Source organism: Chenopodium album, chromosome 16 (genome assembly GCF_948465745.1).
Source record: "Chenopodium album chromosome 16, dcCheAlbu1.1, whole genome shotgun sequence".
Taxonomy (NCBI): domain Eukaryota; kingdom Viridiplantae; phylum Streptophyta; class Magnoliopsida; order Caryophyllales; family Amaranthaceae; genus Chenopodium; species Chenopodium album.
In genome coordinates, this window is record NC_137849.1 from 48836743 (window position 1) to 48862585 (window position 25843).

A 25843-nucleotide genomic window follows, 5' to 3' on the forward strand; every position below is an offset into this window, starting at 1 on the left:
GAGCTCTTTGAAAGGCGAGTTCGTCAGCAATCTGAAACCCAGTTACCCGTAGGCGAAGGTTTCAGACGAGGCTGAATAAATATTTTATAATAGTTGCCGTTATCCTTGGTTTTCTCTCTATCTTTAAAAATGGATATCTGAAACACAGGGCCAACTGAAGGCAATGTTTCAAATAATGGCTCTCTGGGATACGAGGCTCAGCTAAGGCAATATCCCAGACTTGTCCATGGACTCATGTCTTTGGAGAACAAGTCTTGCTGAAGTTTTAGCTTCAGCTGAAAGACTAGAGTTCTTTGAAAAGACGGGTTTGTCAGCAATCCGAAACCCAGCTACCCGAAGGCGAAGGTTTCAGACTAGGCTGGATGAAAACCCTTAAAGAGTAGATAGAATGAAGAAAACTTAAAAGAATAAAAAGTTGCAAAATTTTATAGAAATGGTGGCTCTGAGGCCTTTCATTAATAATTCAAAATGTACTTACAAAGATTGTTCTGCCCCGAAGGGTTTACACATGGTATTTCTTAAGTACATCAGCGTTCCAGTGATTTTTCAGCTCAGTTCCGTCTAACTGGCGAAGTCTGTATGTCCCTGGCTGAAGCTCATCATAAATTTCATAAGGTCCCTCCCATGCAGCTGAGAGTTTCCCATGGATTCGGCCTTTCTGAACTGCAGCAGCATTCCGAAGGACAAGATCTCCGATTTTGAGAGGCCTTGCATGGACCCTTCGGTTGTAAAATTTGCTGATTCTCTGCTTGTAAGCAGCCATTCTGTCTCGGGCTGAGTCTCTCACTTCGTCAAGGAAATCAAGGGATTCCTTCATAAGTTGCTCGTTCTCGGCCGAGAAGTGGTGCACTCTTAAACTTTCAGAACCGATTTCCACCGGAAGAACGGCTTCGGCACCATACACCAACTCAAAAGGTGAATAGCCCGTTGCCTCTTTTTCAGTTCTCCGAAGTGACCAGAGGGTTCCTGGAAGCTCCTCTATCCACTTGGACTTTTGATCTTCAACCCTTTTCTTCAAGGCGTTGAGGATTTGTTTATTTGCAGCTTCGGCTTGGCCATTACTTTGTGGATGACACACTGCTGAATATGCCAGTTTGATGCCGAACTGATCTGTGTACCGCCTCAGCGGTAGATTATCAAATTGCCTTCCATGATCAAAGACAAAAACCCTCGGAATACCAAAGCGAGTAATAATATTCTGCCAGACAAATTTCCTGACAGTTTGCTCTGTGATATTCGAGGCTGCTTCAGCCTCAATCCATTTGCTGAAATAGTCGATGCCGACTATTAACCATCTTTTTTGGTAGGGTGCATCTGGAAATGGCCCCAGAATATCCAGCCCCCATTGGGCAAATGGAAGCGGATTTAGGATCGGCTGAAGGTTTCTAGCTGGCTGATGGATGACTGGTGCGAATTTTTGACATTTCTCGCACTTCTTGACCAGCTCCTTGGCGTCAGAGACCATGGTGGGCCAGTAATATCCGGCCCTCAATGCCTTATGGGCTAGGGTCCTTCCCCCAATGTGGTTTCCACAGATGCCGAGGTGAATTTCCCGAAGGATATAATCTGCATCTGTTGGTCCCACGCATTTCAGCAATGGGGCTGAGAAGGACTTTTTCAGAAGCTCTCCTCTGAAGACGATGAACCTTGAGCTAGTTCTCTTCAGCTTGGAAGCCAGAATTTTGTCTTCGGGAATTTCTCCCCGAAGCTTGAAAGCTAGGATGGGGTCCATCCAGCTGGGCTCTGGGTCGGCGCAGCACACTTCGGGTGCTTCGTCGACACTTCTTTCTCGGCGCACCTCCACATATACAGATCTGTTCAGCTCGGTGAGAGTTGAACTGGCAAGTTTGGAGAGTGCGTCAGCTTGAGCATTCTGACCCCTTGGGATCAGCTGCACTTCAAAGGTTCTCAGCTTTGCAATAACTGATTTGATCTTGGCAAGATAATTTACCATGGAGGGCTCTTTGGCCTCGTAACTGCCACCAATCTGATATGCAACTAACTGAGAGTCTGTTTTCAGACAAACATGCTCGGCTTCCAGAGAGATGCACAATTCTAGGCCTGCAATTGCTGCCTCGTACTCAGCCTCGTTGTTCGAAGCCTTGAAAGAAAATTTTAGTGCATACTCAAAGGATTTGCCTTCGGGAGAGGTTATCACTACCCCTGCCCCCGAACCATTTACGGTGGAGGATCCATCCGTAAACACGGTCCAGATTTTCTTTTCATCGTCTAACGTCTCCTGGTACGAGCATTCGGCCAGGAAGTCCGCTAGAGCTTGAGCCTTGATGGCGGCTCTCGGCTGGTAGCTGATGCTGAATTCAGTGAGCTCAAAGGCCCACTTGGCCAGCCTACCTGATTTTTCCACTTTGCCGAGAACTTTTTCCAGCGGCTGATCAGTGAAAACCACTATCTGATGGCAATCAAAATAGGGCCTCAACTTCCGAGCGGCTACCACTACTGCAAAGGCAATTTTTTCGAGTAGAGGGTAACGAGTCTCGGCATCTGTCAGAGTATGACTGACGAAATAGATCGGTTGCTGAATTTTATTTTCTTCCCTCAGCAGCACTGCACTGATGGTGGCCGGGCTAACAGCCACATACAGATATAAAGTTTCTCCCTCCACTGGACTAGCCAGAGTTGGGAGCTGAGCCAGGTGCTCCCGAAGCTGCTTGAAGGCCTCTTTTTGCTCTTCTTCCCAAATGAGCTCCTTTGTTTTTGGAAGTTTCAGGGCTTTGAAGAAGGGTAACCCCTTGTCCGAAGCTCTTGAAATGAACCTCGAGAGGGCTGCCATTCTTCCGGTGAGCCGCTGAACGTCCCTTTTTGTTTTCGGCTCAGTAAGATCTAGAGCTGCTTTGACTTTGGAGGGATTGGCATCAATCCCCCTCTTGCTGACCATGAATCCAAGGAATTTCCCTGACTTCACCCCGAAGACACACTTCTTCGGATTCAGCTTCATTTGATGTTTTCTTAAGGTGGCGAAGGTTTCAGCCAGGTCCTTAACATGGTCTTCAGATTTCTTGCTTTTGACGATTGAATCGTCAACATAGACTTCCATGTTTCGGCCTTTTTGATCGGCAAAAACCTGATCCACCAGCCTTTGATATGTTGCCCCCGCATTTTTCAATCCGAAGGGCATCATTTTGTAATTATACACCCCGGCGTTCGTGACGAATGCCGTCTTTGCTCGGTCGTCGGGGTGCATGAAGATCTGATGATACCCCGAGAATGCGTCCATGAAACTAAGCAAGGCGTGACCGCTCGTCGAGTCGACTAGATGATCGATTCTCGGCAAGGGATAGAAATCCTTCGGACAAGCCTTATTTAGGTCCGTGAAGTCAACGCACATTCTCCAGGTACCATTGGACTTCTGAACCATCACCACATTGGCCAGCCATTCTGGATACTGACAGGGCTCGATGAAACCTGCGTCCAGCAATTTTTTGACCTCGGCTGCGATGTCTCGGCTCTTATTTGCGGAGTAATTCCGCTTCTTTTGCTTAACTGGCCGACACGTTGGGTCGACGTTAAGCCTATGGGAGATGAGGTCTGGACTTATCCCAGGCATATCGGCTGCCGAGAAAGCAAACACATCTCTGTTGTCCCGAAGGAGTTGAATAAGTTCACACCGGGTGTTCGGATCAAGGTCCATCCCGATTGTTACACATTTCTCAGCATCTCCTTCGGTCAATTCGACCGTTTCAGTCTGATGATCCGTGTCCATTGCTGATGGACTGGATTCTTCACAATCCGGCCTGCTGTCTATATCAGCAGGCATCCCAGACTTCTTTTTCTTCGGCTGGCTCCCTGAGTCCTTCGGCTCAGATGAAGAGCTTGCCTTCTCTTTTTCTGACCCTTTTTCTTTGGGTACAGAACCTTGCGCTGATGCACTTAGGCCTTTCGGCTTCTTCGTGTTCGGCTCTTTTTCTTTTTCTTTCTCCTCCTCATCCCCATCATCGTCCTCTGGGCGACTAGTGGATGGCTTGAGGTAGTTGCATCTTCGGGCTTCCTTTTGGCTGCCCTGGATCCTTTCGGGGAAGCCGGCGTCTGAAACGTATATCATCAGCTGATGATAAGTTGAGACAACCCCTTGGATCTCGTGAATTATGGGTCTCCCCAAAATCATGTTGTACACTGAAGGAGCATCAATGACCAAAAATTCGGTCATGACATTCCTAGCTGCTTCGTCGCAGCCGATGGTGACAGGGAGTAGGACCTTCCCATCAGGATAAGTTGAAGCCCCATTGAATCCGGATACTGGGTAGGATACCGGCGTGAGGTGCTTGGGCTTCAGCTTGATTTGATTGTAGGCCTTCCGAAACAAAATATTTGCCCCGCTACCACCGTCAATTAAGACTTTGCTGACGTCGTGGTTGGCCACCGTGGCGATTATCACCAACGGGTCCTCGTGAGGGTACGTCACCCCCCGACAGTCAGCGGCTGTGAACGTCATGTTCGGCACCGGTGACTGGGGTGGCTGTATATCAGCATGATTCACCTGATGGGTCAGAGCCCTGAGGTGACGTTTGTGCTCTCTCCGAGAGCATACTCCTCCCGAGATAACATGGATTGGAGGGAATTTTCCTTCCGCAGTTTTGCTGTTCTTTCGGGGGAAGTCAATTTCTTGCCGAGAGTCTTTCTCAAGCTTCTCGGCCTCTTTTTTCTCGCGGTGATCCGCGATATATTTTTTCAAGTACCCTTTCCGGACCATATCCTCGATTTGGTCCTTCAGCTGGATACATTCTTCAGTGTTGTGTCCCGGTGATTCATGGAACTCACACCACTGATTTTTATTCTTGCGCTGATACCACTCTGGGAGCGGTCTCGGCGTTCTGTAACTCTGCTCCTCCTTCGTCACACTGTAGATCTTAGCGCGCGGAAGGGAGAGCGGAGTGTAAGATTCGTACTTGCCCGTGAAAGGAGCAGATTTTTCCTTCTTCGACTCGTTGGCCGAAGATTGTTCCGAGGCTTTCGCCTTTCCCTTTGCCTTCTGGCCTTGGCCTTCAGACGAGGGTGCTTGTTTTTGTTTCCCTCCCCCAGATTGGGGTTGGGTTTTTGCTTTGTTCCACTCCTCAGCTCGGATGAACTTATCCGAGGCATTCAATGCCTCCTCCAAGGTCTGAGGTGAATTCATGACCATGAAGTCGGAGAACGGCCCAGTTCTGAGACCGTGCTGAAGGGCGAAGACTGCCAGCCCTTGGTCCAGCTGAGAAATGCTGGATGACTCGTTGCTGAAGCGAGTCAGATAGTCTCGGAGGCTCTCGGCCTCACCTTGCTGTAGGCCCATGAGCTCTGCGGTAGTCTTTTCTCGGCGATTTGCCGTGGAAAACTTGCTCTTGAACTTGGAGGACAGATCGTCCCACCCAGTAATTGAGCCCTCTTTAACTCCCTTGGAGATCCACGCTTGCGCGACCCCCTTGAGAGTGGTTGGAAAATATTTGCACCAAGTTGCTTCGGACCTGGGGCAAAGATGCATATGAGCCTCGTACGAGGCAATATGGTCCTTCGGATCCGAAGTTCCATCATAAGTAATGTGCGACGGGATTTTGACCGTCGGCACATGGGACTCCAATATCCATTGCTCGAATGGAGAACTGGAGGGCAGCATCACGGCTTTGCCCTTATTCCCAGCCGAAGGGACCGCGCTCCGCCCTCTCAGAGAGGTAGAAGTGGTTTTCGTCCCGGGCTGGGAGGTCTGGGCCTCGGCTGCGGGGTAGGAGAGGCGACTGTGCACACTCCGTTCCCTATCGCCGAGCCGGTCGTGAACGCTTCGGCGAGCAGTTTCTGGCCGAGAGGCAGAACTGCTGCTTTTATAGGTTCGGCTCGTGGCGAGCTGAATGGAGGAATCCCTGAAGAAGTGAGAGTTCCTGTTTTTCTCCCTCTCGGTTCTCCAAGTATCCTCTTCCCATTCGCCAAGCTCCTTAAAAGAGGAGAGTTTCCCCCCCTCCTGGCCGAGGCACCTCCGCTGGTTTCTGGTTTGCGGAGGGGTTCGGTCGCGTGGAGGAGGCATGTTCTGGGCCTTCATGGCTTCCATGAGGACCGCTAGGGATCTCACTACCTCCTCTGAGTTGGGTCCCGTCAAGGGTGTCCTCGGCTGAGAGCGAGAGTTGGTGCGAATGCTCCGAGATTGGCTCCGGGCATGAGATTGAGTCCTTTGACTGGACCAGTCGTCCTCATTTGACCGAGGTGGGCTCGGCGGATGATTGGACTGGATGATAGGAGATTCGGATCTCTCCCTAGGCTCCTCCCGAGAGTCGGGTCCCGCGGAGGGGCTCCTATCCCGAGGAGGAGATAGGCTAGAAGTGGGGCGTTCCGAGGGACCCCCTCCTAGTGACTTTCGGCGCTTTCTCAGAGGAGAAGCCCCGTCGTTTTTGTTCTTGCGATTCTTAGCCATTGGAACTAAGATTGAGGTAGAACGATTGAAATTGGCTTAAAGATTTTTTGAAAGTCTTCCCCACAGACGGCGCCAAATTGTTTCGGGTAAAAACAATGGGACCTTGCCGAAGGTCCAGTAAGGTGGAGAAGACTGGGCTCGATCCAAGTGATGATGAACCGAGGGTTTCCTGCACAGCAAACACACGTAAACTAGCCTCGGGGGTGTTGCCGAGGAAGGCCCCTCCGATGCTAAAGTTAGTACAATGTGTTGGGAGAGAAAGCTATGCAAGAGAATTAATTGCTTGAGGCTTTTTTGTGTGTGTGTACAAATGTAATATTGATGGCTTTTATACCTTGGCATATATGGGAGAAATGGGCTTGGGCCCAATTGACTTGCCTTGTGGACTGATCTTGACTTTAGCACTATTTGGAGAGTTGGACCTTGACCTTGGGCTTTTAATTGGATCATTTAATGACTTGGCCCAATTGGACTAAATTGGACCCAAACAGTTACTACTCCCTCCCTTTTTAAATACTTGCTCTATTACTCTATGCGCGGATTTTTAGAAGAAATTGGAGAAAGTAATAAAATATGGAGGTAGTGGGGTAGGTGGAAAAATAAAAAATTGTAAAAAAACAAAAATAGTGGAGAAAATTAGAGGAGAGAGAATATAAAATTGCTCTGTAATAAAATATGATTTAGGTTGGTCCACTAGGTGAGAGAAATGAATTAAATATTATAAAAGCTATCCAAATAAAGAAATAGAACAACTACTTAAAAACGACCGAAAAAAAAATGGAGCAAGTATTTAAAAACGGAGGGCGTACGTAAAAAAAAAGGCACACAAATTACAGAGACCATTAAATTAGAGAGAGATAAAAGTATAGTGCAACGAGAGGGGTTGAAATAAGTTTTTTTTTTTTTAGGATTCTTTAAATAAAAAAATAAAAAAAATAAGAAAATAATAATAATAATAATAATAATAATAATAATAATAATAATTGTAGAGTTGTTTTTCCAACTTTCATTCACAGCCCTCCAAATTCCCATCCTTGCAATTCTAGCCCTTTTTTTTATTTTTTTTTATTTTTTTTTTGAAAAAAAATAATCAATAACCACCATTTTTACTCATAACTACCCATATCACTCAATTAAAATCTAGCCCTCTATTTTTTCTTTAAAAAAGAAAAAAAAACAAAAAAAAACCAATAGCCACCCTTTAATAACTATCACTTCTACCATTTTTTTCTCTTAAATAGATATACTACATATATCCCGTGCATGAGCACGGGTACACTCTAATTTATATAATTGTAGAGTCAGTTAACTACAATCCTCCAAAATCCAAATTCTCAAACCTCATGCATTGGGTTTTTTTTTTTTTTTTTTTTTTTTTTTTTTTTTTTTTTTGTTATAACCTCCAAAATAATAATTTCCACTTCTCCATTTTTTTTAATATCCACTTCTTCATTTTTTCTAATAACTTCCCCATCTCCTATTGTTTTTTCTTTCTAAATACACATGTTACGTATATACCGTACATTAGCACGAATAGAGTCAATTCACCACATCCCTCAAAATCCCAAAAACTCAAATCTCATGCATTTGAGTTATTTATTTATTTATTTATTATTTACAAACCAATAACTACCCAAGTACATCCCACATTCCCACTATATTATTTTTTTTTTAATTTTTTTTAAAAAACCATTAATAAGGACAATAACTACCCATCCCTTTTTTTTATTTATTTATTTTAATTTTTTCAATGGATTGCAGTAATTAATAAAAATTCACTTATTTTTAAACACTACTCACATTTCATTTTGTGTTATTTTCTTTCGCATATAATATATCACGGATATACAGTTCCTTTATCAACAATTCACCGTAACACACTAAATCCCCAACCTTTCAATTATATGCATACTAGAGTGTACCCGTGTAAAATGCACGGAATATATTTTATACCGTCCCCAAAAATTCGACCCTTTTGGCCTAATTTTAGTCTCAAAATGATCGACTCATTTGCATTAAAATACTCACCAATTTACAACAATATTTGTGCAAAATTAGTTCCCCCATATAAAATTTTGTTTTTTCATGTATTTTTAATATTTTATCTCTCTACTTTTTTACAAACCCCATGTAAATTTATCTTTTCAATAAAAATTCACTTATTTCTAAACATTACTAACATTTCATTTTGTGTTATTTTCTTTCGCGTATAATATATCACGGATATACAGTTCCTTTATCAACAATTCACCGTAGCACTCAAAATCTCCAACCCTTCAATTATATGCATATTTTTTTTGGGATTATCCTATAAACAATTTCCACTTCTCTAATCATAAAAAAATAAAAAATAAAAAAATGTGCAGCACGCTATTTGCGCGACTAGCCTCACCGAATAGCTACTTGCAAAAGATAAAAAAATAGACCTATGACACTAACTAAGTGACCCGTATAACCTCTTTAGATTTAACAAAATAGCCCCCATAATAGCTGGCCACATTGTGTGGCACTAGCAACCCACATATAAGAGGCGGCCATATTTTTTTTGAGTATCTGAGCAAAGCAGTGAATATCAAATTTCAGCAGAGCAGAATAGTTGTCGGCAGATTACTAATACTCAAGAGAGCAGATTTGAACAGAGCATTGTAAAGCAGATTAGACCACAACAGCTCTAAAAAAACATGGCCTAAGTTACTACATCGAATCAACTTCCCTATTTGAAATATATTTTTTATTACTCCGTATATCATATATTTAATTTTTAATAATACTCAAAACTTCGATCCTGTTGGGTTGATTTCGCGGTTATTAAGAAACTTAAATAAAAAGAAATAAAAACATATTGAAAAGATAAATTTACATGGGGTTTGTAAAAAAATAGAGAGATAAAATATTAAAAATACATGAAAAAACAAAATTTTATATGGGGAAGCTAATTTTGCAAATTGGTGAGTATTTTAATACAAATGAGTCGATCATTTTGAGACTAAAATTAGGCCAAAAGGGTCAAAATTTTAAAGACGGAAGGAGTATAAAATATATCCTGTGCATTTTGCACGGGTACACTCTAGTAATAATAAATATAGGAGCAAATGCAACCGTTACTAAAAACAAAAGAAGTAAAAACGTGAAAAACATATGTTATCACTGTCAAAATCAATCATGGTATAGAAAAAGTGAAATTGATGATCATGTAATTCCTTTCAATTACTTAATTTAAATTTTATTGCAACCGTACCCCGTATTATTGGAAAGATACTACTATACTTGTTAATTCCCAAGTATTATTATGCATTATGGATTCAATTTCACTATTATTTTAGAAGAATAACAAAACCTACAAAGTCAATCGATTTACAAGAAATTACTAGGGAGCCAAAATATAATCCCGGGCCCCCACCCCTCTAACGATCATGCTGAAAATGTGAGCAGCTGCACGAGCACCTATATCCTGGATCCTAGCGAACGTCTGAACCCACTTCAGCAACGCAACATCCTTCTCGAATTCCCTTAATGAAAAAAGGAGAAAGGAAGAAAAACCATAACCAATAGTCCTGTAACGTGCCCCATACTTGTCCCGCTACCACTGAGTAGCAACCGACACAAAACGACCAGAACAAAACAGACAACCCAGATTGTGTTAGAGGAGAAGACCTCGTCAAGTTAACACACACATCAAGTCTTCTGTTCCAAGAATAAAGCTTCTGCAGGTCGAAGAGCCCTATCGTTCCCCCAATCAACCCAACGTTAATCTCCTTTCTTGTAAAAATCTCAGATCAAAAACAAATATCAACTAGGATATTACGAACAACATTATACCGATGTCTAATGCTGATGTCATTGTTGTTATTATTATTGTTATTGTTTTGGGTGTACTCCGATGAGAATATTAAAATCACTGAATGCACTGTTAGATTCTAAGGCAGCATCCTGGGATCTCGGGCTGAACAACTTGAGCCTCCGTCAGCACCACTAGAGGACCTGCAAGAGAGAGAATGTAAAGTGCCCTCAGGGGTGGTTTTGAGGAACTCATCTTTGATGGCTAAGCGTTTGCCTTTTGAGAGAGTAGAAAGCTTAATATGCTTAGAGAGAGAGAGAGAGAAAGGTATTTATAGTGTATGATAACCTTAATTTCAGTGTCAGACAGTGGCTGACTTACACTGATCGAGCTGGCAGTCGGATTGTGACTGACTCACCCTGGTCGAGTTGGCAGCCAGAACCTGTGATCGACACACCCTAGTCGAGTTGGCAGCCGGAGCCTGTGACTGACTAACCCTGGTCGAACTAGCAGCCGGAGCTTGTGACCGACTCACCTTAGTCGAGCCCTTAGAGCCACTATGGCTAGTGGTAACTGAATTAGGTGACCTTTAGACTCAGCAGTTTCACACTGGTAGTCGAGGCACGCCAACCTTGGAGAGGCTAAGAGCTGGAGATAGTTCAGCAGGAACTACCCTATACAACTAGCCCCCTAAGAGATGGTATGAGGTGACTCATGTCAGAATCGATACTTGCTTAATAGTTCGTCTGATTGATCCTCCCCATACAACTAGCCCCTCAAGTCTTAGAAGTTCCTAGGCGGTTCTAAGACTTAAGGAAATCGTTGAAGGCATGACGACTCCTCCTTGAAGTTGAAGAAGTAACGATCTTTACTTGGTGGGGATGAAATTCAAGTACTCCCCCTTGAAATTGAAGAAATGACGAGTTGACTTCTTGAAATTAATGATTACTCTCCCTTGAAGTTTGTGAAATTATGAGCTAAATTTAGTGTGGAATTTTAGTTACTCCTAGTTGAATATTGAGAAATTTCAGCTAAATTAGGCGAGGCATTTTGACTACTCCCCGCTGAAATTTAAGAAGTGAAGAGCTGGACTGGTGGTGGGATTTCGGTTACTCCCCACTAAATGATGAAAAAATTTGAACTGAAATCGGGTGAGGAATTTTGATCACTCCCCGCTAAATGCTGAAAAATTACGAGCCGAGATTAAACGAGAAAATTGATCACTCCCCGCTGAATGATGAAAAATTATGAGCTGGGCTTGAATGAGAAACTTTGATCACTCCTCGCTGAATGCTGAAAAATTACAAGCTAAACTTGAGCGAGGAATTTTGATTACTTCCTGCTACAGGCTAAAAAATTACGAGCTGAATTTGAGTGAGGAATTTTGATTACTCCCCGTTGTAGGCTGAAAAAATTACGAGCTGAGCCTAAGCGAGGAATTATGATGATTACCTGCTTTAAGTAGAGAAATTTGCTTTTGCTGCTCTGATCTCCTTGCTCTGGCTTAGCACGTTTTAACTTTGTTGACTATAAGTGTGCTCATTTTGCACTTGCTCACCCTTTTTGATGTTTATCCTTCTCTAACTATTCACTGTGTTGAGTAAGGGCTTATTCTTTTACTCCTCTGCCCGCTAATCGAGGGCTTGACTTTATGCCACTCACTTTAAATGGTGAGCACTTGATTTTATGCCGCTCACTTAGAATGGTGAGGACTTTTCTATATGTTGCTCACATTGAATGGTGAGGGCTTGATTTTATGCCGCTCACTTAGAATGGTGAGAGCTTATTACATGTTGAGGAATCAAGTTATGCAGAACCAAAAGAGCCTTGGTGTCATTCCAATTTATCCTTTTTTATCTGCAAGAGTGTCAAAGAAAAGTACCTAAGAGATCCTTGGTACCCTTCACTGTTTCTCTGCAATTTGTGACCGGGCAACTATCCAATTGTTCACTACTTAGTTTCGGGAGCGAACTTTGAGCTAGAGTTGACAAAACTAACATGACACGACAAAATGACATGACCCAAACACAAAAAAATCAAGTTTATCTCAAACACCGGTATGAACATGACACAACAACGACACTATTCAATTCACAGCTTAAGAAAATACTTATCATCCCCTTTACAAAAATGAAGAATGAGGATATGTTGCTACTTGTTGTTGCAGATTTTAATCTCTCATCTCATCTAGACCTGGTTAAGACTACTTTCAGTGTGACTTGGTTAAGATCGGGTCTTAGCTGAATCTTAACATGTTCCAAGTCTTGGATGAATCTTGACATGCTCCACCAAGGCCTGGTTAAACCCAAGTCTTGCATGCTTTAATTTCTTCTATGTCACTCGGTTAATACTTCATATCTGTTATACACAAATATTTGGCATAGTAGAGAATTAGCGTGAATAAATGACAGAGAAGTCATTGAGCTACTCTTTTGAAGTAACTTTTTAGGATAGGAATAGTTTTGTATAACATATGCTATTCTTTTTTAGAGTGAAAGCAGTGTCTTAAAGCAGGAACGATTTTTGTAAAAGCCAGGTTTATTAGTCATATGACTCGGAGGGAGTTATTCCACATAACTAACCCCCCAAGAGATGGAGCATAGTAGAGTTGCTCTCATACATCTAGCCCCCCAAGCCTTAGAGGTGCCATGGCGGTTCTAAGACTTTAAGGAGACTTTGATTTTTGGCAGCGCATAGATGCATCTTTTCCTTCTTGTTGGTGCTGAGTTAGATTGCTGAAAAATCTAGCTACCAAGATGAAAAATCTTGGTTTTTCTAATCGAAAAAATCTTGATTTTTGAAAATAATGATCACCTTACTGAAAATTACTGAAAATTCTGATTTTCCTGCTGAAAAATCTTGATGCACTACAAAAAATCTAAATTTTTTTCGAAAGAAGCTTACCACCTCCTTGAAAATTCTTATTTTTTCTGTTGAAATTGTTGATTGCTCTGTTTGAAATTTGTGAGAATATTCATTTCCCTTCTAGAAAATCTTAATGTTTTGCTTAAAACGTTGAATTTTCTACTAAAAGTCATGAATTTTCTGCTAAAAATATCTGACATTTTTGCTGAAAAGTTTAATTGCTCCAGCAAGAATTTAAAATTATTATTTGTCCATCCTCCCCATATAATAATAATAATAATAATAATAATAATAGTAACAATAATAATTTCAACATGAGCTTATATTACTACACATCGATATCCTTTCAAGGTGCACCCCTGCCCTATGGCCAAATCTGCAAAGTTATAATTTACGACACATTAATTAATTAATACGAGTACTAAATTTTAGTTAGCAATTCAATAACGAGTAACTGAATAAGGAAGAGATTAAGTATCATTACTGATGCCATGAATATAAGTAGTAACCCAAAGATTAATAGCTTCATATATTTGAGGGACACCATTCTAATAATGGATCAATCTATTTTGGATTTGAGAAATTTGTTTGAGTGATTAGCTTACCATATACTTCTATTCTATTTATAATATCTTTTCTAATGAAAGGTCAACTTACGTTTATATCAATTGTACAAGACACAATTAAAGAAAGCTGCTAATTAAACTTCGTTTGTTTTATTAAATTGCGAGTATCATATATACACGCAAGATGAAGCTAGACTGACGTATTAAACCTCATCTTATTAGCGACGCCTTCTTATTTAAACGTCCTTGGCACACTGTTTTTTGGAAAATGAATTTTCTGCCGTCATTTCTTTTTCAAATCTCAACATTACCTCAAGTTAAAAACAAAAAACTCCGTAGACAAAATAAGTTCATATGAGATACTACAGTATATTATACAACAAAATTCAAGTAAATAAAAATAAATACGAGTACATTATAACATTGGGATACAAAGAATTAAATATACTTCCACCGTGTTAAATGCTACACAGAAAAGGCACACAAAATGCAGAGCCCATTAACTAGGAGAGAGAAAAGTATAGTGCGCTGAGGAGAGAGATTGAAATTAAATAATTACGTGTACTCCGTAGTAAATAACACATAATAATAATAATAATAATAATAATAAAATGAAGGTAGGAGCAAATGCAACCGTTAATAAAAATCAGATGACGTAAAAACGTGAAAACGAATGACAAATATTATCCTCATTCACTCTTATCACTTTAAAAATCAATGATGGTATGGAAAAAGTGAAATTAATGATCACATAATCTCTATTAAATTTTTATAATTACAGGTATTTCGTATCATTATTATTATTATTATTATTATTATTATTATTATTATTATTATTATTATTATTATAATTACAGAGTATTATTTTATTGTACTCCGCATTGTTATTAGGCAAAATCTAATGAGCGCCCCTGGGGCGTTAGATAAGAGAATTAAAGTGTAAATATTAAAGTAAAATTAACATTAATTACATCGAACGACGCGTGATTTTGTCATGAATTCCTAACTTAATACTATTTCAACCAATATAATTTATCCTTATCTAACGCCCCGTGGCGCTCGTTAGCAAGATCCTTATTATTACAATAATTATACCTGTATTAATTATTGTTATTATTATTATCAATTGAAATTGTTCGGAAGGTCCGAGATAATCAAATCTGAGAGTCAATTGGCCAATTGGGACCCTCTTCATTCCAAACCTAAACACTAAAGATATTCCTATCCTTCATAAATTGATACCTATAAAAATCTAAATCCCCTTGCACAAACTCCATCACTCAATTGTCTTGTACGAATACACTGCATACACAATCCAAACCTACTCACAAGAAGCAAAAAATGCAAGAAACAAACCCAAAACCCCACGTAGTAGTAATCCCAAGTCCAGGGGTGGGCCACCTTATCCCCGTCGTCGAATTCGCCAAGCTCCTCCACCACCACCACCACTTCTCAATCTCTCTTCTCCTCCCATCCTCGTCTCCACCCACCATCGCGCAAACCACCTTCCTCTCGGCCTTACCTCCCGCCATCTCCCCAACGTTCCTCCCTCGTGTCGACTCCTCTCTAATACCTTCTAATGTAGCCCATGAAGTTACCATTCATCTGACTCATTTCCATTCTCTTTCCCACGTTCGTTCTGTCCTCTCTTCGCTCACCAATGTTGTTGCTCTCGTTACTGATCTTTTTGGTACCGACTACTTTGATGTTGCACGAGAGTTTAACGTCCCACCTTACATGTACTTCACTACTAATGCGTTCTGCTTACTGTCGTTTTTCCACTTGCCTAAGTTGCATGAAACGGTGTCGTGTGAGTATAGGGATATGGTCGAACCCTTGGTTTTACCCGGGTGTGTGCCGCTCTATGGTAAGGATTTTGTTGATCCTGCTCAGGACCGTCAAGATGAGGCATATCGAGTCTTTCTTTATCAGATCAAGAGGTATGTTTTAGCTGAGGGAATTTTTGTCAACACGTTCTTGGACCTTGAACCGGGTCCTATTGATGCCTTGAAAACCGAGGATCCGAACAGACCTGAAATTTACCCGGTCGGACCAATCATTCAGTCCGGTTTGGGTGGGGAGGCCGGCGAGGGGCTAGAATGTTTAAGTTGGTTGGACCAACAACCACCAGGTTCGGTTTTGTTTGTTTGTTTTGGGAGTGGAGGGACTTTATCTAATGAGCAGATTAATGAGTTAGCTATTGGGTTAGAAAATAGTGGGCAAAGGTTTTTGTGGGTGGTTAGGGCTCCTAGTAACTCCAGTCACGATTCATTTTTTACCCAAGGTAGTGACAAAGATGATTCATTTGGTTTCCTCCCAAAGGGATACTTGGATAGGATCAAGAATCGTGGCCTTTTAGTCCCATCTTGGGCCCCGCAACTAAAGGTTTTGAGCCACAAGTCTACGGGTGGGTTTCTGAGTCATTGTGGGTGGAACTCGACTTTGGAGAGTATCGTCTATGGGGTGCCTATGATTGCTTGGCCTCTCTATGCAGAGCAAAGGATGAACGCCGTGTTGCTTAATGAAGGGATCAAGGTGGCATTACGGCCTAAGGCAAAAGAAAGCGGAGTTGTCGAAGCAGACGAGATAGCTAGAGTTGTCAAGGAGTTGATGGAAGGTGGAGAAGGGAAGAAAGCAAGAGAAAGGATGAAGGAATTGAGTGACTTAGCAAGAAAGACTAGAAGTGAAGATGGTGACTCAACAAGAACTCTTAGCCAAGTAGCTCAGAAATGGAGTCAAAAGTAGGTAAGAGTCTAAAACTAATTGGAGAACATTTTACATACGTAACTTTTGTTTGTTGTTTACCGACGAGGGCAACGACTACCTTTTACTGTTTTTTTTTTTTTTTTTTTTTTAGAAGTTGTTTTGTAATCTCTGTAACTATTTTTATAATTAGAGCAATGAGATTTCTTTGTCTGGTTGAAATTGAAAAAAGCATTAAATATTGGTGAGTTGTATTACAATCATCCTATTCATATTTGCCATGTGATATGGAGTGATACAGTTGGAATAATGAATATACTCCGAATTTCACATTGAACCAACCCCACCCACATGGAACAATGAAAATGGCTAATATAAAAATTTTAAAAATATAAATTAAAAAAAAAATTGCTAATTTTCAAGGGAAACATAGCTACCCCTACAGGATTGCCACTTTTGCCAGAACTCGACAAATAAGTTGCAATTGAAAATAACCGATCAACGTATAATTTTATCATGAATTCCTATAATAAAATCAATATATAATTTTTTTTTTTAAACATAAATAATGCTTATTATTAGCCCTTAGGAAAAGTACATAATCCATATCTTAATTGTTTTTATATACGAATTATGAGAGAAATTATAGATATCAAATTATCGATAAATTGTGAACAAGAAGAAGCTTAGACTCTTAACAGCATATCAGAAAGCGCAGACTCCGTACCATCCACTTGGAAATCAAAACTACCCTCACAATAGGCAAGAAGGCAACAGCCATTAATTCAGTAAAAAAACCGAGTGTAAAAAATGGGGATCGTAGACATTGTAAGGCAGCCATAGGGTAGAGTACTAAAAGACCAGTAGTAGTGTTAAAGGAGGGTGCTGCAAGAATCTTTGCATCCAGTCTAGCCCAGACTTTAAGCCTTGGCAACCCTGCAGTAAATCCAAGATCCACCTCCACCATGATAAAGACAGACCTGACGCTGAGGGTTACACCTTACACGGAGAGGGAGAATGCACCTTCGGAAATCAAGACAATTATAAGGGACATCACGCAGTCATTCTACTCTTGCAAAATATTGAAGGGCACATCAGTTAGCTACTACTGCTAGGAAGAAAGAATTAGAAAGTAGCTAAGAGAGTGGAGAACCTAAGCTAAGTGGATTCTCATATCCAGATTGTCTCCCATGATTTGCAAATTGAATTTGTGAAATACCATACCAGGAATGATAAAAGAATTTTAAATACAAAATCGATGACATCTGACAGAATTTTAAATACAAAATTGGTGAAAATAGACCTGGAATATTTAAAGTTATCTTCTTTAACTTTATAGTTAATGGAATAGCTAAGTTTAATAATTGATCAAGTATATAAGAACTCTTCCTGAAGAGAATACTGACAAAAAGATTAAAGATAGAAATGGAAGGACAGCAGCAACTCCCTCAACCCAGAGTAGTCATACTTCCAAGCTTAGGCATAGGCCATATCATCCCACTTGTTGAATTTGCCAAACTCCTCGCCTCCCACTTCAGCTTCTCTGTCACGCTCTTACTTCCTCCCACTGAAGCTAAACTCTCCTTCCTTGACTCCCTTCCTAAGCTCATCTCCTACTCCTTCCTCCCTCCCCTAAACCCAACTCATATACCTCAAGATGCGACCGAAGACTCCACCATCTCCCTCACCCACTTCCACTCTCTCTCCTCCATCCGGTCCGTATTGAGTTCTCTGGTCCAACAGGCCCAGGTTGTTGCACTTGTAACTGATTTATTTGGCACTGATCTCTTTGAGGTTGCAAGGGAGCTTAATATTCCCCCCTACTTGTTTTTCACTTCATCGGCTATGACTTTATTGTTTGCCTTTCATTTGCCCAAGTTAGACACAATGATAAGAGTGTGAGTACAAGGATATGCCTGAACCGTTGATTTTGCCTGGGTGTGTGCCACTCCATGGAAAAGACTTCGCAGAGTCTGCTCAGAATCATAAAGATGATAGCTACAGGGTGGTGCTTCATCATATGAAGCAATATATGAGGGCTGAGGGAATATTTGTCAATTCTTTTCTTGATCTGGAGCCAGGTGCTATACATGCTTTCCAAACTGAAGACCCAGATTGGCCTCCAGTTTACCCAATCGGACCAATAATTCAATCAAGTTCAGGTCTGGTTGAGGATTGAGCAGAGTGCTTGATGTGGTTGGACCAGCAGCCACCCCTATCAGTTGTATTTGTGTCGTTTGGAAGTGGGGGAACTCTGTCGTATGAGCAACTTAATGAGCTGGCCACTGGGCTTGAGAGAAGTGGGCATAAGTTCTTATGGGTTGTTAAAAGCCCCGACAAGAAGTGCTCTTTAGGGTCAACAATCAGCTCTAGTAAACAAGAAAGTCAATATGAGTTCCTACCCAAAGGACTTGTTGAAAGAATTAAGGAACTCGGTCTATTGGTCCCATCTTGGGCGCCACAAATTCAGATACTAAGCCATAAAGCAATAGGAGGATTCCTGACTCATTGTGGATGGAACTCGATTCTTGAAAGCATAGTTCATGGAGTACCCTTAATTGCATGGCCACTCTATGCTGAGCAAAAGATGAATGCGGTTATGTTGACTGAAGGGCTTAAGGTGGCTCTAAGGCCTAATGCAAACGAACATGGTCTTGTTGAGGCTGAAGAAATTGTCAAAGTTGTTAAGGATTTGATGGAGGGTGAAGAAGGAAAGACTGCTTACAACAGGATGAAGAAAATAAGTGATTCAGCTAAGAAGGCTACGAGTGAAAATGGGGATTCCATGAAGTTGCTAGGTGAAACCACTCTCACTTGGTGTGTTTTGAATAGGCAAAGTTTATCAAAGAGTAACAAAGTCTAAATTCCAAAAACGAGGTGATAATGAGATGAGGTAATAATGGTACCCTCATTTTACACAACTCCGTACCTCCTCCCTTGGTCACTACAACAGCGCACTGCCTCTCATCTCTTTATTCGTCTTCAACCCTAATCCAAACATTTTCATTTATTTTCTTTTTTACTGTATTACCAGCTTACCGCTTAAGAGAGATACAATGAATAACTTGTTAGGCAATGTCACAACATGTATTAGTTGTTTGAAGTTTGAATTAAATTTACCAATTTTCACAAATTTCATAGTACTAGACAGCTTATTCTAACCCTTGTTTTTAAGTTAAACAAGGATTTCACCAAAGGAGTCCTCATAATCAGTGCATCATCAGCAGTTTCTATGCATCATTCAAAGTAACAGCATCTTAAGAAATTCAATGACAAGTTTGTTCGAACATCTAAAATAGGGTGTGATTAGTAATTCTATGCCGAGTGTATAACTAATTGACAGCCCTCAACAACCTCCCATTTTCCAGGGCCTCTTATTTCATGTTACTTAGTCCAGTACTTGGAGTAGAAAAAGGTTTCAATTGGAAACTCACATATCAACACAACTCACACAAGATATGAAAGAAACTATGCTTGACTAAGTATCTACAATAGAACAAAGCACCCCAAAAACTTTATGCCTATAAACATGCAGACATCTTACAATCACAAAGTGAAAAATAATTACTTCGTAAACATTAGCGATGTATCCATTTATCCACCAGAGACAGCGCCAGCTAATCATCAATCCGACCAGAAAAAAAGGAAATACGATGAAAAGGCAAGGGTAATAAGGCAAAATGATTCAACAAGGCACTTTTCATTTATAATTTTGAAGGGATGACATGTCAAATAATTTCAATAATCACAAAGCAAAGCTTATTCGAATATAAAACCACTTCTCAGACAACCCAACATTTAATCCATCAGTTCCAACTCACAAGATAAACTGAAAAACACGAGGAAAAAAACTCAGAATATTCTTAGCACAAGACTTACAAAACAGATCTACTGTGATGAAGACTCATTCTGTTTCGTTGGCACTGGCTTCATGAGAGGATCCTAAATTTAAAAAACCACGGTTAAACAAAATATTAAAATGAAATGGTCTATCATCATAAACATTTTACGATATAAGGATGCTTCAAACATTCCAAGAATTTCATACACTGTATTTAATAAGCATTCAAGAAAACTAGCAAGCTACTCTCCCTGATCCCACAAAGAGAACCTTAATCTCTAATCATCAAAAGATTTCAACAAATTAAGTCACCATTATTCTACAGTTATATCTCATACTAGATTAGACTATTCAGAAAGGAATCTGTTCCTTAGCGGTTTCCATAAAAATCAAAAGAATGCTACACATGAAGCAACAAACACTTAACTCCAGTTATTTTGAGACACGAGAGAAGGTGTCATAGATTTGGATATATATCGAAACAATCGTCGGGCTTTAAAGTTGAGAAGATGTCAAACCAATGTTAGAAACCAATCCTCTGGAGGACAATTCCTAAAACAATGCTGCCATTGAAAAATGTAAAACTTAACTACAGGATTGGATCCCACACTACTCAAAACCATTATTTGCTTCAGTTAAACGATAGTTTTAGCATAAAAGATTCGCAAGAACGAAAAGAAGGGCAAACAATAGACAACAAGCTGAAGTGAATTTGAAACTCTTTATTAATGATTTATGCCGAGGCCAATGCTAACAAAGGAAAAACGATGCCATCAAAAACCCTCAGCTTAAGTATTTATCTTGAATTCGCCTTAATTATTCAGTCTACTCATCAGTCATCATAGATTCATAGTCAGTTTATTATAATTATAATGATGTCTAGCTTAACCATCCAACCATGAATAATATAACATCCAGCAAAATCAAAATCAAAATCAAAACCAAAACCGAAAGCGAAAGGATTAGATAGAAGAATGTCGAACCTCACGAACAAAGAGGAGATTGCCGATGACAACGGCGCCAACAATGCCACTGGTGATCACGGCAGTGCTGGTCAACAGACTCCACTTTCTGTATATCATCTTGTTTCCGAAAATTCTCTTTCTTCTTTCTCCTTTTATATTCATCAAAAAAAAAGGAAGAAAAAACATTGATTATGTGATCACCAGAATCTGGAAATACTTACCGAAATTTCCAGAAAAGATTCAAATAAATACTAATTCAACTCTGAACATTCAGCTTAAATCTAAATTTGGTAACAAAAGCTAAATTGCTCAACTAAATTACCAGAAATTGAAACAGGTAAATCAAAACCTAAATTACATTAATATATCATCAATACACATGAACATAGCTGAATCTATGATTAATTAGAAGGGAAAATAGGACGGAAAATAGAAATTGAAGAGCAATTACCAGAATATGAAGATGAACGAAAAATTTGGGGGAAGTAGAAAACTTAAATCGAAATTCAAGCAAACTCAAAATTGGAGAAGATTTGTCGATTTGATGATGGAAGATACTGAGATTAGGACGAATCCCATTGACGAAAACTCCAATTCCAAATTTACATTATGGGCTTTGATTTAGATATTACCCAGGCCTTGGCTAAACCCAAACTTAGATATTCCGTAAACATTTTCCCCTTTTTTTTTTTTTTTTTTTTTTTTTTTTTTTTTTTTTTTTTTTTTGGGGAAAGAAGGCATGAGCCTGGCAACGGGCGGTCAGGTCATTTCAGGTCGGGTCGCTTTCAAGTCAGCAAATATTTGGATTCATTTAAATCTGCGTAATAACGAAAAATAAAATGGGTGTTAATAGGAAATGTCATTCTTGATTTCACTTTTAGTATATAGTTATTGATGATTTTGAACTTATAACTGATTTTAGCACTATATTCAATACTATATCAATCATACGCAACAACAGAACGATGGTACTTTGTACATATCATAAAATAAAAGTAAAATAATACAGTAACGTATGTTGTAAAAAAGATTATATCATTTTTATATTATAAAAGTAATAAAATAGACCAAAAGTCATTAATCCTCTTTGTTTACTCCTATAGTCCTATGTATGATCCTTTATTTAAGAATAACAATCAAACAACAATAATTTATTTTGGTTGCCTTAGCTTATTAACAAAAAATAAATTAGCAAGTTGCTCTAAGAAGACAACGTGTGTAATCGTGTATTATGAATACATATAACATCTATCTATAACTAATAGTAAAGTAACAATCGTTGATGTCATCTTTTTTTCAAAATTGTATACGTGGCGCTTTCTCATGTAAAGATTTCCTGCTCAAATGTTATTCTTTTTTTAAATAAAATCCTAATTAATTTTAAATAGGTAATAGCTATTATTTAGGTAATGAATTTTAAATAGATACAATACCTATTATATTGTAATTTATGCTGATTTTAGGTTGTTGGAGTCTTTATAGGAGTTGTTAGCATAGTTGAGGTCAAACAAAGTGAACTTATGAACATTTTGAACTCAAAAAAATATGAAAACAAAATTTTAAAAAATCCAAAGATAAATTATTGTGAAATCCATACATTGCACGAGTGCTATCCTAACTGCCTAATTAAATGAGAAGTCAATTTAACACTAGTTTTTTTTTTTTTTTTTTTTTTTTTTTGAACAATTTAACACTAGATAGTTGTCTACACCATAAAATCTAACATTATTCAACCCATTATACATTATTACATACTCATTCCATTTTTCGTTAGTTCAAAACTAACTTAAAACAATGGAACAAAAACAACAACTAAATGTTGCGATAATCTCAAGTCCTGGGATAGGACATCTCATTTCATTCGTTGAGTTAGCTAAACTCTTAATATCACGTTTCAACTTCACCATTACAATTATACTTCCTTCTAGGGTCAATGATCAACCTAGTGAAGCACAAACTTCCTCGCTTTCTTCCCTCCCAAATGTCATTTCCTACGTCTACCTCCCTCCTATTGACCTCTCCCACGTAAAGACCGACGAGCTTGATGTCGTTATCAACTAAGTGAATTAGCAATTGCGCTGGAGAAAAGTGAGGTGAAGTTTTTGTGGGTTGTTAAAGGCCCAAATGAAGAATCGTCTTTTGGGTAATACTATAATGGCCATGATCAAGATGAACCTTTTGGACTCTTGCCTAATGGGTTTGTCGATCGGACCAAGGATCGTGGGCTTTTAATCTCATCATGGGCCTCACAAATCGAGGTGCTAAGTCACAAGTCAACAGGTGGGTTTTTGACTCAATGTGGATGGAAATCGATTTTGGAGAGTGTAATACATGTTGTCTCTTTAATTGCATGGCCCCTCTATGCGGAGCAAAAGATGAATGCAACTATATTCGAGGAAGGACTAGAGGTGGCACTAAGGCCTGAGATCAACGAGTATGGTATAGTTGAAGTGGATCATGTTGCTAAAGTTATCAAATAGTTGATGTTAGGTGCAAATGGGAAGAGAATTCGTAATCAAATGGAAGAATTGAGTGATTGTGCTAAAAGTCCTATTAGTGATACCGGAGATTCCACAAAATTGTTAAATGATGTTGCTTCTGAATGGATGTTGCCAAAGGCCAAGGAATGTACCAATATATGAGTTTGATGTTGTAAGATCTATTTTGTGATGTGATTCTTCACATATACACTTATTACACTTATTTTATTACTCCCTCCGTCCCTTAACTACATGTATATTTCTCTTTATTATGTGAGTAATAAATGTTATAAATAGAAATGTAATTAAAGGCGAAGAGAGTACCTTAATATAATATGTTGGGAAGTTTGAGCTCAAGTGCTATAAATACAACAAATTAAACTTCTATAAATACAACAAATTTAATGTCCCACATTAGCTATAAGTAATGCTATTAATGTATACTTTGTGGTTCAAATTACTTGCTTTAATTACTTTTTCACAAGTTTTTGTATCCTACTTTTTCCTTTACAAATTTGGTCTCACAGTTACCTACGAAGTACAAGTATATAATTTTTCTACTGACTTCATCACGCTTTTAAAAATCATTATTCCCCATGTCTTTATATAAACCTCATTCTTGACAGTGAGGAACAAATCTTTAAAGTGTCAATTTCAACATCTGAACAATCTCTCTCGTTGGGAGAATAAATAATTTCTTTGTTTTTTTAGATGCATCATTTTACAAATCACGTGAACTCTTAGGTAGTTTTTGCAAATGAGAGAGGGAGAACATAATACGAGACAGACAGAAAAAATTTGATAATTAAAAGGAAAATGATGTATCTAATTTGAAACTTTTTTATTTAAAAAGTGATACATCTAGAAAGAAACGGGAAAAGTATTTAACTTGGTAAAGAAATAAGTTGCTCCGTATATAATTTTATTTTTATGGCAAAGAGGAAAGTTAGCGGGAGGAAAGGAGGTTGATATGAGAAAAACAACACATGGAATATATGCAGGTAGTATGGATCATTATTCATCATACACACTATGGGTGAGCATGGGACGGGTACCCGCACCGTTAGTACTAACGGTTCGGGTACCCGATAACCAAAATCCCTAAAAGTAATATCCATAACTTGAACCAATAAATTCGGGTACCCGGACTTCTGGCACCCGGATTTTTGGATCAGTTATCGGGTACCCAATAAGATATCCAATAATGATAATTAAACTTAATTATATAGTTATTATGATATAATTTACCACTAATTAACAACAATATCGTATGATTTTGACCAAATTATTAATAATATTACTAATCATTGATATTATACAGTATTTATGAAGTAAAGTAATATTTTAGATTTACAAAAAATAGATTCAAATAGGGAAAAAAAGCAAAAAACATGCTTATCGAATCGGATAATCGTTAATTTTAAAATACCCAATAACCATATCCGATAACAAATTATCGGAATAAATACCCAAACCGGATTTTCGATTTTTCGAGTAGTTTCCCTGAGCCCTTAATACACACAAGGCCAAGTACACAAAACTACAAAAGGCTCCCCTACACCTTCTAGAATCCCGCACATTAGTGTTTTGTATTGCGTCATTCATGGATCATCATCACGTCACCTACTCACTTTTGTCTATTGTTGTCAACATGTCAAGATAAAACCAAAACTCATATGTAACTATCCAGTGCGATTTACGACATAAAAAATTTATTTAAATAAATATTTATTTTATATATGTCCATCGTATAAGATAAATTATAAAAATCTAATCATTAATTATAATACTATTTAGATTTAACTAATTTTAAAAAAGAGTATAAATTTAAGTACATTATGCAATATAAAATACTCTTTAATCGGGAGTAATTATATTTTAAAGCCAAATAGTAACTCAAATTCATCATAATATAAAATTCATCATAATATAATATATGAAATATAATATAATATAATATAATAATTATTTTCAAAAAAAAAAACTATTGTAATAATTTAAGGTAAAAAATAAAAATAAAAATATGATGTCAGCAATGAATTTAGCTGGGAAAAATTTCAACCACAACTTGACATGTGTACAATTTGAAAAGTGATGATGTTAGCAGTTGTTATTTTAGTTTATTTATAGATTGTTCCCTTAATATTTTATTTACTACATATTTTTATTTAATTTAATACGATTCATATGCAACCCTTAAAATATGCTTAAATTTTATCTTATGTATAAATTAAAAATAAATATTTGAATACTG

The 25843-nt window shown here is 38.7% G+C and overlaps 1 long non-coding RNA gene and 2 pseudogenes across 1 annotated transcript; 2 read left to right on the forward strand and 1 right to left on the reverse strand.

The window, feature by feature from the left end:
* The first annotated feature begins 14885 nt into the window (after positions 1 to 14885).
* Positions 14886 to 16544, forward strand: LOC145586847 (hydroquinone glucosyltransferase pseudogene; annotated as a pseudogene).
* A 359-nt stretch (positions 16545 to 16903) lies between these two features.
* LOC145586846 (hydroquinone glucosyltransferase pseudogene) lies at positions 16904 to 19433 on the forward strand (annotated as a pseudogene).
* Positions 19434 to 20039: 606 nt separating this feature from the next.
* On the reverse strand, positions 20040 to 21797 carry LOC145585780 (uncharacterized). Its single transcript, XR_014100725.1, has 3 exons — positions 21561 to 21797; positions 21128 to 21258; positions 20040 to 20245 (listed from the first exon to the last, which is right to left on the reverse strand). It is a non-coding gene; the product is annotated as an uncharacterized LOC145585780 (long non-coding RNA).
* Positions 21798 to 25843: the final 4046 nt, after the last annotated feature.